The sequence below is a fragment of the Thermobia domestica genome, chromosome 14 (assembly GCF_964235325.1).
Source record: "Thermobia domestica chromosome 14, izTheDome1.hap1.1, whole genome shotgun sequence".
Classification (NCBI taxonomy): Eukaryota; Metazoa; Arthropoda; class Insecta; order Zygentoma; family Lepismatidae; genus Thermobia; species Thermobia domestica.
In genome coordinates, this window is record NC_137467.1 from 169,976,962 (window position 1) to 169,992,546 (window position 15,585).

Genomic DNA, 15,585 nt, shown 5'->3' on the forward strand with positions numbered 1-15,585 from the left:
AACCAGTTAAATCCCTCTTCCATATTCAGTTTCATAAACTGTTAAATCCCAAACCTGCAAATAACCTAACGAGAAAAGCAGAATCAAACCCGGTTGATTCCATATTTCAAACAATTTAAGATTTCGTACTGTATAGGATTAGCTTAGTAATCTGAATATTTATTGCAACTCTTCGTAAATCATTCGAAATTTTATTTGGCAGAATTTGAAGTGTGCTTTCATTATTTTTTATTTTTGGACTGAAAATTGAAAAAAAAAAGAAAATGAAATCTTTAGTTTTACGTCCCACGGTTATGCCGGTTAGGCTAAAGGAGACGGTGATGATGAGAAATGAATGAAATGGTGGAATGAAGAAAGTGGGAGGAAACGGGAGAACCCCGAGAAAACCCACGAGCACGGTGTTTGTCCACTACAAAGTCCACATGGCGCGAGCTGGGATCGAACCAGGGACCCCAAGCACCGGAGGTGAACGCTATACTACTGAGCCACCGCGCACCATGGACTGAAAATGGAGACACTATACGTCTTAACCTAACTGTTCGTGAATCTTTTCTGTGCTTATTTGCATTTCTTTAATAATTACTAGACAAATGCACGCAAAATCGAAAGAAAATGATACTCTAAGCAACGATGATCATAATTTTGTTATCAGACAACACCAAAATTGTCTAGAAAACGTACAAGACACATGAAAAACTGGAAACAAAATGTAGCCAAAAAGACAAGGTGAGTGGACTATCTATGGTTAAAAGTCGTTTGTTTTGTATTTCAGGGTAACTCTTTACTTTGAACAGAACATTGTTGGATTAGGTTCTTCTCTAAACGGTCTCTTCAGCTTTAGCAGAACCTCTTTCTTAAAATGTCTCGTGTCAATTATCATTCAAAATTATAACATGCTTCTGGTACAACATGTTAAAATATTTTGCCACTTATTTACCATTTCTGATTCTCTTTCTGCCATTGTTTTGCTCAAACTCAACATTTGCACATTTTGTTTTGCTGTATTTCAAATTCATATATTGGGTTAATTGGCAAATTAATATTCACCCTATGTTAGTCCGTAAAAGGTTACAAACTCTTCCAAAATATAGTCATTTTCAGTTTAGAAATGTATACGGATAGGTATAATTAACTCCGCTGGTAGTTATGAAGGGTTTGACGATTGAAAGCAGCTCAAAGCTCAAGTTTTACAAAGAGGTTTTTGAGGAATAGAAAAGCGAGAAAATGGTGATGCACGAGAGGACGACGACAATATGGATTTCCATTTAGTAGATGATGATGGGGAGGAGGTTACATAATTCATTTTTTTGCACATTTGGATCCATTATTTCCAATTTAGAACAAAATTAATGTAGCATTTATGTATCCATATTCTTTTGTGCTAATCTTGTGCAATGTATAGTTGATAATACATTCCTCCCCCCCCCCCATATTTTAGTAGGTATAATACTGATTTCTGACTCTGACTCCCTTTCTTTTTCATGGGTTTTGTATCTTGAGCCTCAACAAAAATGACCGCTCGTCCAGATGCAAAAGCTGTTATTTCCATTTACATACGCAAAACCTGTTAAATCCAAACTATTTTCTTCAATAACGCAATTCACAGACTAGTGTGATTATACAGCTTTCGACAGACCAACACTCACATTATTCGTAATTTTTTAATGTTCTCTAGCTTCTAATGTTATTTTACAATTATGACGTGTTTAAACAGTTTTTCTCGATTTGTCACAAATTTTAAAATGTGAATTTAACGGGTTTTGCTATTTGCCTACTCATATATATTGGTATGTATCCATGGTCCTAGTAAATACATAAAGGAGTTTTGGTAATCCTGACTCGAAAATAGTTAATATAATATTAATCTATATATTTTGCATTTCTTAATTCTTTATATACTAGGGAATTTTCTCTTATATAATTTCCCTCTAGTTGAATTTCCACGATTTTTTCTTATTGTCCGCCATTTTAGGCGTAACGAGGATTAGGCCAAACGAGGATCCATTTTTCGCCTAAAATGGCGGACACAAATCTTATCATTTATCTGTCATAAAAGTGTCAGATAACTGGTTAGGCGAAATGAGGATTAGGCCAAACGTGGCGACACGCTTATTGGCCACGTACGGATGACGTCAAAAAGATTCAAGTTCAATCTGCTACTATGCTTGCTGCTTTCGTTTCACTGTTTTGTGTGTGTGAGAGTTTAAAAAACAGAGAGAGGAGATTATCAATATTATTACTTGTGAGAAATACATTGCATTGTAATTCTTGATTTATATTCACTTCTTACATGGTAAAATAAATTGTCCTTAAATAAGTTTTCGTCCAAATAAAAGTTTAAAAAAACGCACTTCACATGCATGTTATTATTGTCTATAATTTTAACATTTTTATTAGATCACAGAGACAATATTAACTGATGGTGCTCACAATGAATACACTTGGTTTTTTGCAGAAATCGTGCACTTTGTCGTGCAACACCTTCTTTTGATTTCGAATTTACATACAGAATTTGGGTTCCACTCAATTGATGATGTAAAATTGGTCTGCCTACGATTCTTCCTTTTTTCTTTGGTCCTCTTCTAGAAAAGTTTAACCATCAAAACCCATAGTTCATTTTTCTGTTTGGAAATCGAATGTGCAGTAAACACCCGCAAACAATTTTCTCCTCGACCTGTCCCGAGCCATCAAGTGTCAATTGACGTGTTGTGTAAAAGTTTCAAAAATGTCAAACTTCTTGATGTAAGTTGTGTGCCCCGAAACTATCATACTAATCACGGCCTCCATTTAAATCGTCTAGGGAAATTGTTTTTACGCAACGCACTGTATAATATCATTATGTCAAATAAGTTTAAAGCACAGTGCACAGCTTATAGTACGTTAATACCTATCAATTGTGGAAGTACATCAGCACTGGTGATAGACGGAAATGGAAACGATTGTGAAAGTGATCAAATTTCGTCTGAACAAAGGAGACACAGTTCGACTTACAACGGAGCGAATCGGGGTGAGGGTGAAGTGTTAAAATTAACAGGAAACTCACACGTAAGCCATGATAAGGAGCCAGGAGTACTTTTGGCTACTGAAAGTGAAGAAATTGATCGAATATCGTTAATACAAGGTCCACATAATACAAATCACGGTACGAAAGAACCTGGACTGGATATTAACAGATCGCAGCAAGTATCCACAAATGGTATAGAACAAAACGATCCATCTAGTACAACTCAGCGAAAATCAAATAGAATAAGAAAGGTTCCTACAAGGTATGATGGTAATAGTTTTTTAATGCAAGTTCCAATAAAAATTCCAAGCACTTAGCCAATAGAGGTAACAGTGACTACAATGTAATAAATTTATATTACCAGAACGTGCAAGGTTTAGCTAGTAAACTTGATTTTTTTATGTATTAGTTGAAGAGGGTCTTAAAGGTATGTATGTCATTTGCTTTAGTGAACATTGGTTATCTGCTAATCAGATGAATATGGTACACTTAAATAACTATCAGTTGGCTACAAACTATTCACGCGCTAGTAGGCAACATGGTGGGGTATGTATATTTGTAGGTGACCATTTACGTTTTAAGGAAATAAATGTAAGTCAATTCGTTGTTGAATTGCATTTTGAAATAGTTGCTATTTCAATTGAAAACATGTGTATAATTTGCATTTATAGGTCATCAGCAGGAAATATTAATGTATTCTTTAGGAATCTTGAAATTGCTTTTGAGTCTCTGTGTAAGAAATATAGTACGGTAATAATTTGTGGTGATACTAACATTGACTGGCTGGTTCAATCAAGAGAAAAAACAAAATGTCAAAATATATTAGATATGTTTGGGTTGCAGCCTCTTATCAGAGAACCAACTAGAGGGAAAACTGCGTTAGATCAAATAATAATAAGTAAACAATACACAGAGTCAGTTACCTCTTTGAATATCTTTAAGCCAGGCTTTTCTGACCATGATGCAATAATAGGGCAAATACACACATCTCAAATATTCGTACCTACTCAATCAGAAGTTATAACAAAAAGATGTTTCTCAAAAACTAATATTAATTACTTCCTACACTTGCTAGCACAAGAAACCTGGCACAAAATATATGAAATTGGTCATACGGATTGTAAATTTAACTTTTTTCTAGATACATTTCTCTTTCACTTCAATATTGCATTTCCCAGAAAGAATTACAGTAAGGTTAGGATGGGGAAACCATGGGTCACTATAGGAATTAGGACTTCTAAACTCAAACTACTTGAGTTATCAAAAAAACTAAAAACGTGTAAAGAAGTAACACCTCAATTTATTGAATATGTAAAATACTATAGAAAGACATACAAAAGAGTCATACGAACAGCAAAACTTTTACACAGTACACATTACATCTTAGCAGCGAGAAACAAAAGTAAAGCTATGTGGAAGTTAATTAATGGTAAGATGAATAAGGTAAAAACAACAGGAATTGATGCAATAAAAATAAACTCTCAAGTAGCATGTAACCCAGATAAGATTGCAAATCATTTTAATAAATATTTCTTAACTTTAGAAACATTTAACCCAATCAAAATAGCTCATCAAGAAAATAACTCTAAGCTACAGAGCGGAATAACTAAGTCGCTTTTCCTGAAACCAGCTACACCAGAGAAAATCTTACAAATAATAAAAAGCTTAAAAAGCTCCAGCTCTCCAGGTTGGGATGAAGTGCCATCCATGATTGTAAAGGAAAGTTCTCTTCTTATTGCACATCAACTCTGTCATATAATAAATCATTCATTTTTGACAGGAATTTTTCCTACGCGGCTTAAGTTAGCTAGAGTTACACCTGTGTATAAAAAGGGAAGTAAATTGGAGTTAAATAATTATCGTCCTATTTCAGTTTTGTCGTGCTTTTCTAAAATATTTGAGTTAGCAATGAAAGCGCGACTAAATAACTTTTTCCTTTTAAATAATATAATATCCACAAGTCAACACGGGTTTCAAAGCCAGAAGTCAACCAACACTGCAATCTTTAATTTCATCTCTGATGTAGCAATGGATATAAATAAAGGAAAGCATGTAATTGGTATTTTTGTTGATTTATCTAAGGCGTTCGATTCTATAGACCATGGTATTTTGCTAGAAAAATTGTATTCTTATGGCATCAGAGGTGTGGCAAACAATTGGATAAAGTCCTATCTATCTGAACGTAGTCAAACTGTTGGCATCTGTAAAGAGGTAAATGGCAGAAGAAAAATGTTTAAATCATCTTTAATAAAAGTAACAAAAGGAGTTCCACAAGGATCAATATTGGGACCTCTTTTGTTTGTTGTATATATTAATGATTTGGTTAACAGTCTAGGCTGTGTGAAGTCAACATTGTATGCTGATGGCATAAATGTTCTTGTCAGTGGAGACTCAGTAAATGAAGCAGAAAGGCTCACTACAAAGACGCTAACAAAAATTATTAGTTGGTTAAACAAATAAATTAACTATGAATTTAGGAAAAACTAACATTGTCACATTTCGATTCCCGGGCCAAAGAAATGAACTTGTACCAATAACTGTAGACACTGTAGAATTATGTCAAACACCATCTATTAAATTTCTAGGAGTATATGTTAATGAAGATTTAACATGGAATACTCATGTTGAATACATTAATACTAAACTCAGTTCACTCTGCTTTGCATTCCGTAGGTTGCAAGGTAGTTTGTGCAAGGAAGCTGTCATGTCCTTATACTATAGCAAAGTTTTTTCAATAATAAACTATGGTGTTATATTTTGGGGGAATTCAAGAATAAGTGCTAGTACATTCCGAATACAGAAAAAAATTATTAGAATAATGTTTAGTATGCCTGAACGATCCTCATGTAAAAATATTTTTAAAAAATATAAATTATTGACATTACCTAGTTTATATATATATATCGCACAATTATGTATGTAATCGAGCACAAGGATTTATTTACTTTAGCTAATACGATTCACTCATACAATACTAGGCAGAATTGTAATATGTATATTATCCAACAGAATTATGCAAATTTTAGCAAAACTGTGTATATGAATTGTATAAAATTATATAACAAATTACCAACAAAGTATAAGGACATTAACGAAAAACGGATATTCAGAAATACTCTGTTAGAATTATTGTTAGAAAAAGCTATTACCCTGTGGAAACTTATCTTACTGATAATATATAGAGAATGTAAATCATATCTGACAACTGTAATGCTTAATTGAGGATTGTCCTCATTTGTAAGCTATGAACAGGCAAATAAATATGAATATGAATATGAATTGACCTGACGCACCACTACCGTTGCCAAGAGATTGTACTGTCAGTTGTAAGAAACCACAGGGAAATACTCGAATTTGTTACACATAATGTATTCAGGTGGCGACGTCATGAACCATGGAGGTAATTCCCGAATTGTGCAAAGTGGCACTCACATAATGATTCGCATTCGTTTTAGTAACCAATCTCTTGACAATCGCTCAGTAAGTAATATCAAAATTTTAGAAAGGGCAAAGTACTAAAAGAATTCACCAATTTTGTCGCCAAAACGTTTCAAAAGTCGTTAGTCGCTTTTATAAAAATAAATGTCGCTAATTATCTCTCCAAGTTCGCTAGATTTACCAACATTGAATGCTAATTACATCTCCAAATACACTAGATTTACCAACGGTAAATATTATCTCTTTTACAAATTAGAGCAAAGGTTAATGACACCTACTTATGCTCCTTCAAAAAATCCTAGATATGTCGTAACATTTTCATAAGATATTTCCTAGGATCTGTCTGGTGGCCAAACAATACCCTAAATTTCTTCATATCGTTTCCGTATTTAGCTGTGTGTATTTGAGACATCAATTCTAATGAGTTTAAACTTGATCATAAATGTGTATTTTAGACATACCTTCTAACGAAATATATTAGATGCAATGAGCAGGTGAAAAAAAAATAATCAGCGCACTAGAACATTGGTAATGTGTTAGAGAATTGATTATTACATTAAACGTGCTGCCATCTCTCGCTACCAATGAATATTAATGAAAGTAAGAAATCCGCGTAATCTTTCAGATATGAATTGTTGCTTTTAAATAGCTTAATATTTTGAGCATTAGAAGATAATTCCAAAATTTAAATTTCAAGCAATCTTAGATCAATTCGGCAAATTTTTACTTTGACTCCAACTGTGACTTCAACCGATTCATGTGATCCGGTTCCCGGAGCAGTTTAGGAATCATTCCTAAACTGCTCCCGTAACCGGATCACATGAATCGATTACAATTACTAACACAGTGAAAGTAATGTACGATGTTAAGAATTATACTATAAGTACAAGGGCCACAATGTTACTATACGATGTTAAGAATTATACTATAAGTACAAGGGCCACAATGTTACTATACGAAGTTAAGAGTTATACTATAAGTACAAGGGCCACAATGTTACTATACGAAGTTAAGAGTTATACTATAAGTACAAGGGCCACAATGTTACTAAACATCAATTCAGGTGAAGCGGTGACTATGAATTTTGAGATCTAAATGGGGGGCTACCGCCCCCAACCCCCCGCTCAAGTACCATAAAAACATCCAAAATAATAATAAATAATCACACCACTACTATAAAGCTAAGATAAGAAGGGAAAATTAAAAAAAAAAAACACTCGTCTCTAATCATAAATCAGTGCATGACAAAGAAAAAAAAAATACATCTCAACAAGACAATAGGACAGGCAGCAGCAAACCAAATACTTTGCCTAATACTCAAATGCAAAACAAATCAAGAATAAAAATAATATGAATTAAAAAAAGAAAACACTCACCATTTCGCCATAGGAGAAATCTCATGAATAATGAACTCATAACTGCTGATTCCACACACGAAAAAATAAGATACCAAGAACACATACGCAATACTCAACATTACTGAAAAATGTTCCTTTCCGCACACACGTCGTTTTATTAAACCGAGCACACTTGCTATTATTACAAACAAGAAACCAATAAACGTCCACTTTTAGAATACGTCGAAAATATCTTCAGTTTAGACCACAACTATGATAGGTTTTCTCTAACTCAATTCAACCAATTCAATTACGCGCTTCTCGAATGCCACAAACAGCAGCACACACATACATGCACACAGAACATGTGACTACTAACCAACTACCATAGGACTACACAGACACCTAGTGAGAAAAATATGAACTAAGACGTCACACCAAAGGCACGAACAGTTCTAACAAGTGACTAGGGATGCGTACGAGACAAGATTTGTGGCTGTCTCGTCTCGAAAATGTGCTGTAAAAGTGATGTCTCGACTCGAAAAATGTATATTTTTCTATTGGAAGAGCCGTGTCTCGACTCGAATTTTGTCAGGAAAATCCTGTCTCGACTCGTCTCGTGCGCATCCCTACAAGTGACTCACGCACAAACAGTTCCAGGAAGTAACTGAACCTATAAGAACCGATTAAAGTCACAGTTGGAGTCAAAGTAAAGACTTACCATCAATTCTAATACAAGTGTTGAATACACTAAGCTCGAGCTCAAATTTAAAAATTAAAGCTGAATTGGCTCAATTCAAAGTAAAGTTTCATTTATGCAATGCTTAATATTTGAATATTATCAATGGTATTATCGCCAGGCAAGGGCGCCGATCCGTTGGGCCCGGTACCCCCAAAGCTCATGTGGGCCCCCTATTGTATTTATGAATATACAATATTTGGCATAATTTTAGTGCAATTTATCTTAAAATCCTGATATATATACCTTCTGCATCTGAATGCCCCCCCCCACACACAATTTACAGGGAAATCGGCGCACTTGTCGCCAGGTTATTCTGGGGAGGGAGAATTGAGTGTTTCATGGCGGCAGAGAATTTTACATAGACCCTACTAAAAATAAACCAAAAGTCTACTCTCACACGTCAAAATATGTAAGCATTAGCATACCTTAAGTAGGCCTATCTACTGTATATAGGCTACTTGTTGCACACTTACATACGTACCTACATATTATTATTATTACTATTAAATTTCCTTTGCATTTTCTCTTTCAAGACCTGGATCTTGACAGTGCGCGCGAAGTTAGAATCACAGGTTGTAGTAATTGTGCAGTAAACTGTTTATAAGTAAACAAAATTTTACGAAGGTCCATTTGTATACTACATTTACATAAGCAAGTCCTATAAGTGATGTAAAAAAATCGAAGAAAAAATAAGATCAAATAGACACTTATACAATAATACTACTGTGTAGTAATAAATTCGCAATTGTATGAAACCTGTTAGGGAAACAGAATAAAAAGTGAATTATTATTATTTTTAAAAATATTTTACGTGTTAACGTGGTTAAGTTCCTTTTTAGGCCTAAAATTTATTCGCATTCTATTTTAAACAAATTTAGTAAATACTTTAGAAACTACCCCCCATTTAGCAGGGCAAAAAATCGTTTGAGGAGATGGGTCCATGGCGTCAGCACAGAGGACAAGGGAAGCTACTCAATGTTAACCCTTTTAGGACGGGTTTTTTGAGGTAATTTGTAGACTTTCACTCAATAAGCTAGTGCATCAAGACTATTTATGTTAGGATTATGGTTCGACCCTCATTTTGTTCGGAATGAAGCAGTGATTTCAACTGTACCACCCAATTTTCCCTATTGTGGTATGTTCCTGTGAGTGTACAGTTGGAAACACTGCTTCATTCTGAACAAAAAAAGGGTTGAACCATGATCCTAGGATAAATAGGGAGGCGTCAGGAGCTTTTTAATAAATTTATCTTCTTTTTTCTTTAGTTAAAGTTTGTAACGTCATTGCCACCAAAGCATCGCACGTCACCGCCACCAAAATGCCCATGACATGTTCTTTGATGCTTCCACGCTTGAGTGAATGCAAAACAACCGGGGTTTTTCAAAGGTCTACACCATTATCTATCTATCTATCTATCTATCTATCTATATATATATCTATATATATATCTATATATATATATATATATATATATATATATATATATATATATATATATATATATATATATATATATATATATATATAATCATTACTGTAGTAACAAGGGTAGTTTTTTTGTTCAAATCTGACGTTTGTAGACATATTAATATGGTCTTAATTTTCAGTGAATAACTTTCACTCTTCTACATAATTATACTATTTCCCCTTCACCTTCCAGCAGCCACGGGTCCAGGATATGATCAAAGGAGGGGCTCAACTATAGTTTTCTGTTTATCCAGTGTAAAGAGAGTAGGATTGAAGCCCATTTTATCAAGTGTATTCCTGGACGTCAAGGGGGGCTACAACCCCTATAGCCCTCCCCTTGGATCCGCGCCTGCCTTCCAGGAGGGGGCTTTTTGGAAACGGAAAAATAGGACCACGTGTTTTTCCTTATTTTTAATTAAGAGTTTACATAACGAATTTAGCACCCTTAAGCTAATCCTTACAAAAAGAATTTTCTAAATAAATAATGGGAAATCTTAATATTATAGAAGTTGTTTCTCTTACCCTGTTTAGAAGCGGAGTTTTCGCAGACACTGAAATACGTATTTACACTATTTATTTAAGCATTTATATACCGGTTTTCACATCTGCAACTTAAACAAATCCTCACAATGGGTACTCTCACAATAAAAGAAGGAAATTTTAATATTAATCAGTTTTCTTTCCCTAAGGAGCGAAAAGTTTTCAAAATATTGAAGCGCGTATTCTATTTGAATTTCAGGTCTCTAATTTGGACAAAACCCGATATATGGCACTTTGTGAATAAATAAAGGGAGATTTCAATATTATATAAATATTCCTTTCTTCTCATTTAGAAGATGGATAGTTTTCACCTTATTCTCTTATTTTGAGTTAAAAATTTGTAACCCGAATTTCACACCTCTAACTTAAGGTTGTGTACAAATAAGTCTTCTTTTACTGCGAAACTAGTACTCTTTTCTAGGCACTAGATATTGTTTCTTAAACTCTTTGACATTACTAGCGCCTCTAGCGAGTATAAAAGAAAGCTTGTAGCGCTCACTTCGAAACTTGAGGAAAACGACGGGCTTATGCAGCCCTTTCATACACAGCAATTGAGTTGCGCCACGCGTATTTTCGAAATACACTGAACTCTAGCCATAAGGCATTGTGAACGGGGTTAAGCTTGACAACAATGTAGTGAAAATGAATGACGTTTATATCGCGATCACGAGTCATGACATACATATAGCACAAAATAAACGCCAGGTGCTGTCAGCCCTGGTAGCCGAGTGAGCTAGCCCAATATGCTAGCAAGGAAAATCGTTGTTGGCGTGGGTTCAAGTCCTGCGTTAGGAAAGTTTTTCTTACTATTTTAAATTTTTTTATAATACTTCTTTAAAATAAGATTAAAATAATATTCAAAAAGTGATTTAACGATTAGTTTTTAAAATTTTCATTAAACTTCTTTCATTAAAATAAGTTTGCCCTTGTACTTTTACAGATCCATAGCAAAAGTAATAATAATAATAATAATAATAATAATAATAATAATAATAATAATAATAATAATAATAATAATAATAATAATAGGAACGGGTTAGAATGCAATTGAGCATTCGTTTCCGTGCGATGTTGCCAAACCTAATGCCTTCTGGCTAGGGCTGAGTGTATTTCGAAAATATGCTTGCGCCACTAGATAAATGGAAATATAAACCAAGCAATTGATAGCAGACACCGACACTTTTTCGTTCTTTTCTTTTTTTTTTTAATCTTTCAACATCTACGTATTTTGTCGAGGTTGTCAGAACGCAAGAAATATATAGCAATATGTAGCACCTAGGATACTAGACTATATTAGGTGCAGATCTGAGGCTTTAATTCAAACCACAGTACGTACAACCGGAAGTCAAATCCGGCATCCTGCACAGGCAGTGAAGTTCAAACTACTTTACTGTTACTTTAGACACAAGAGGCCTTATGCAGAGTCGTTCTGACACATGATTAAGTGCCATACTAAAGAGTTCGACTAACATTTGTTTCCTGCAATAATCCGGCCTTTAGTATGACGCTAACCATACATCAAAACGGCTCTGCATAAGGTGGGAGGCATCCCAATGATGTATGTTTGGTTTTATCAACAACATTTTTCTTTGCTTTACTTCTTTCCTTGAATAATAATAACAGTAATAATAATAATAATAATATTAATAATATTAATAATAAACATATATCAGGATATGCCTCATTTGCAAATAGGGGTGGCTGGAAATCGGATGAGCTCCCAAAGGCCTTTGACGTTACAGAAAAATTACGATTATAAAGGTAATTTGCAAGATGCTAGTAATATAAAGAAGCAGGCAACAATGTGTTCCTGGTGGGACCGCGCCAAGGTTGGACGACGACAAGCCAGGACACTTTTTGTGTCCAAGCTTGTCGTTGACCAACCTTGTCGTCAGCGACCCAAAATGAGATATGCCAAAGCATCTCGGGGTCGATCCCGACAAGCCTGGACACCTTCAGGAATGTGTCCAAGCTTGTCGTTGGCCAACCTTGTCGTCAACGATCCAAAATGAGATGTGTCCAGGCTTGTCGGGATCGACCACGACAAGCTTGGACACCCCAGGAATGTGTCCAGGCTTGTCGTCGTCCAACCGTGTCGTCAACGATCCAAAATGAGATGTGTCCAGGCTTGTCGGGATCGACCACGACAAGCTTGGACATCCCAGGAATGTGTCCAGGCTTGTCATCAACGACCCAATTTGAAATGTCAGTTAAGGCGTTTCCAGTTAACGACCCAACAAACTCTACCAGTTAAGGCGTTTCCAGTTCATACATATTCTACATGCTCTTCAATATAGAGTTGCATGGCTCGCATCTATATCGCTATTGGCTGAATCTCGCCAGTCAGCTACTGCCCTCTACTAGAGGATTTTTGAATTATTTTAAATTTATTTATCTTTTATTAAAAGAGATTATTATTATTTACAAAATTTTCGTTTTACTTAAAAAATTACAAGCAGTATTTAGTAATCGTTGCAATATTTCCGTCAAAAATTCATGATAAGTGCGGACTGCGACTCTGCCGTGAAAGCCACGTTTTCATGCACCGCTGACTCTAGGGGCGCGTTCTTAAACATCGATCAGGTTAAATGCTTTCTTTGATCAGGTTAAATGCCTAGTGTTATGAAATTCTTTTCGTGAAAACGCTTATTTCGTTACGGGAGGTGAATCAATTATTAGTGTGAGTAGGCCTACACTTCGCAAAAAAAAAAAAAAAAAAAAAAGGACTTTTTTGATGAACAATTATAGAAGTGAGTTATTTGGGGAGATCATCTGGTGAGCAATCGTAAGCAAATTAAGTATATCTGGTTTCTGGAAGACTATCTAATAGAACAAGGAATATCTAAAAAATCATGATCTATGACCATGTAGAGCATTTTTGTTTGCGTGCCTCTTAGTAGGATGTTCAAAAGCTGAGAATGGGGTTCGTCTTAAAGAGGGCCGTACCCAGGATTTCTTTGAGGAGGGTATAGGCCATATTTAGAATATTTTGAGGAGGGTATAGACCATATTTAGGATATTTTCAGAGGTGCATCACTGTATTTTATTTAAACCAGTAACTTCAATAAAGGAAACTAACAGTGTCACAGCAGCTGGGACAACAAGTATTTGTGCTAATCTTGATGTTATTTTCGGACTATGAGAACATGAGCAATTTTGAAATATAAACCAAGAATATTCCAATATGGCACAGTGTGTTTTTCTACGGACGCCATCTCGATGGAGAACAATGTTACAAGAAAGTGTGGGTTTCCAAACTGCAATGTTAGAATTGAATCAATCGTTTGAGCTATACAGATGTAGTCTTGAATGGTAGAGAAAATTCTGTGTGGAACTCTCTTGCTTGACATCAGTGTATGAAAGAGTGGATAGTTTTATGACTCTAATCCAAGGAAAATAAGACAGACGGGCAACTAAATGCTGATACTTGCTTTTCGTACAAGTATTACAGATTTGATCTGAAGAGTCTGCATTAATACTAAGCTTCTTTCTCGCTCCCCCTGGCCTATCGCATTCTTCAGTTAGTGCGTAGTCTCACCCATTCTACTTCTCTTTAATTCCATCTTTTTAATATTGCTGTTACAGCACTTAATTTCTCCTTCATTATATATTTTGTCTGATAATTTACCTTTCTCTCTATGCCCACATTTCGAAAGTTTCCAATTAGATTTCATTATCTGTTCCTGCAGGCCCGGATTTCCCAATAGGCCTACTATGCCCGGGTCTAGGAACTAAACGTTCTGAAATGCGCACGGACAAAAATTGTATAAGAAAACGCCAGAGTGATCATAGTTTAGTTTTATATCCTTATTGTCAAATGACTAACAAATTTTGATCAAGATATCTTGCAAATCAAATGCGTAACATTGCCGCTGCTGAATTTTCGGAGTTACTAATTTCAATAGGGTATGGAACTAAATAATCCAGTTGTAGTTTTTTTTTTTTTTTTTTTTTTTGTAGGAACAAGGATTTGTAAGTAGTTGATTATTCACCATTGAAAATACGGTGCTTTCCTGTGCATTATTGCGGCGAAGAATTCACTCCCTGGTCCACCAGCTCCTCTTTACTCTTTCTCTCTCTCTCTCTTTTCTTTGGGGAGAGGGAAGGGCGGATTTTGTTTCAGCATCAGAGCAGATATCGCTGCTAAGGCTTTTTCATCCTCTTCAGATGAACGCATATCGTGAAATAGAAAAACAATAATATTTACGATTTGCGTAACACATTTTTCGTTTGTTTTAATACAGCGAACACGAGAGGCTCTGCTGGTAAAACCTACTTAGTTTTAAGGATCGTCTGAAACCCCTGCATCACCTCAGGATAAAAGATATTGTATGGAAGTTTGAGTTAAGCAACACTATTAAGTTGTAGCCTGGGTTGAGGCCAGGGGCGGATCCAGAACCGACTTCTGGGGGGGGGGCGGTGGGTTGTCATACTGCTACTTTTAAAGGCTCTAAACTTTGGGATGAGTTTTATTTATATATATAAAATAAGAAAGTTTCCTCTTCGTGGGGGGCGGTCGCCCCTATCGCCCCCCTGGATCCGGCCCTGGTTGAGGCCTTATGCTATTTTTAGATGGAAGCATTTATCGTAGCAAAATTCGTATGATCGACATCCTATTGTGTAAAGTAGCAAATGCTATAGCATTTCCCATGCCATGGCATATCCTATGGCATTTCTTGTCGATAGAACCTGCTCTATTTCGTAGCATTTTCCCCAGCATTTCTGGTCAGATTGCAGCGCCATGGTGTGTTAAAAAGAAGCGAAAGATTTTGTGCCAAATATCCATGCTCTTTGTTTTGTGTGGGGGATTGAATTGTAGTGAAGAAAAATGAGTTGGAGTAGGGATGCTCTTTGCCCACATACTTGTTTGTGATTCTCGTTTTTTAATATGACCGGCGAGAACTGTTGTTACAATTACTATAGCTTTAGATACCTCATTACTATAGCTTAATTTCGGAGCCATAATTGCGTTCTTCTCCAGTGGTTTGTTTGCTACGTCACGACAGATACTTATCAAAATGCTACGGTTTAAACACCATATACTTTTGATGCCATAG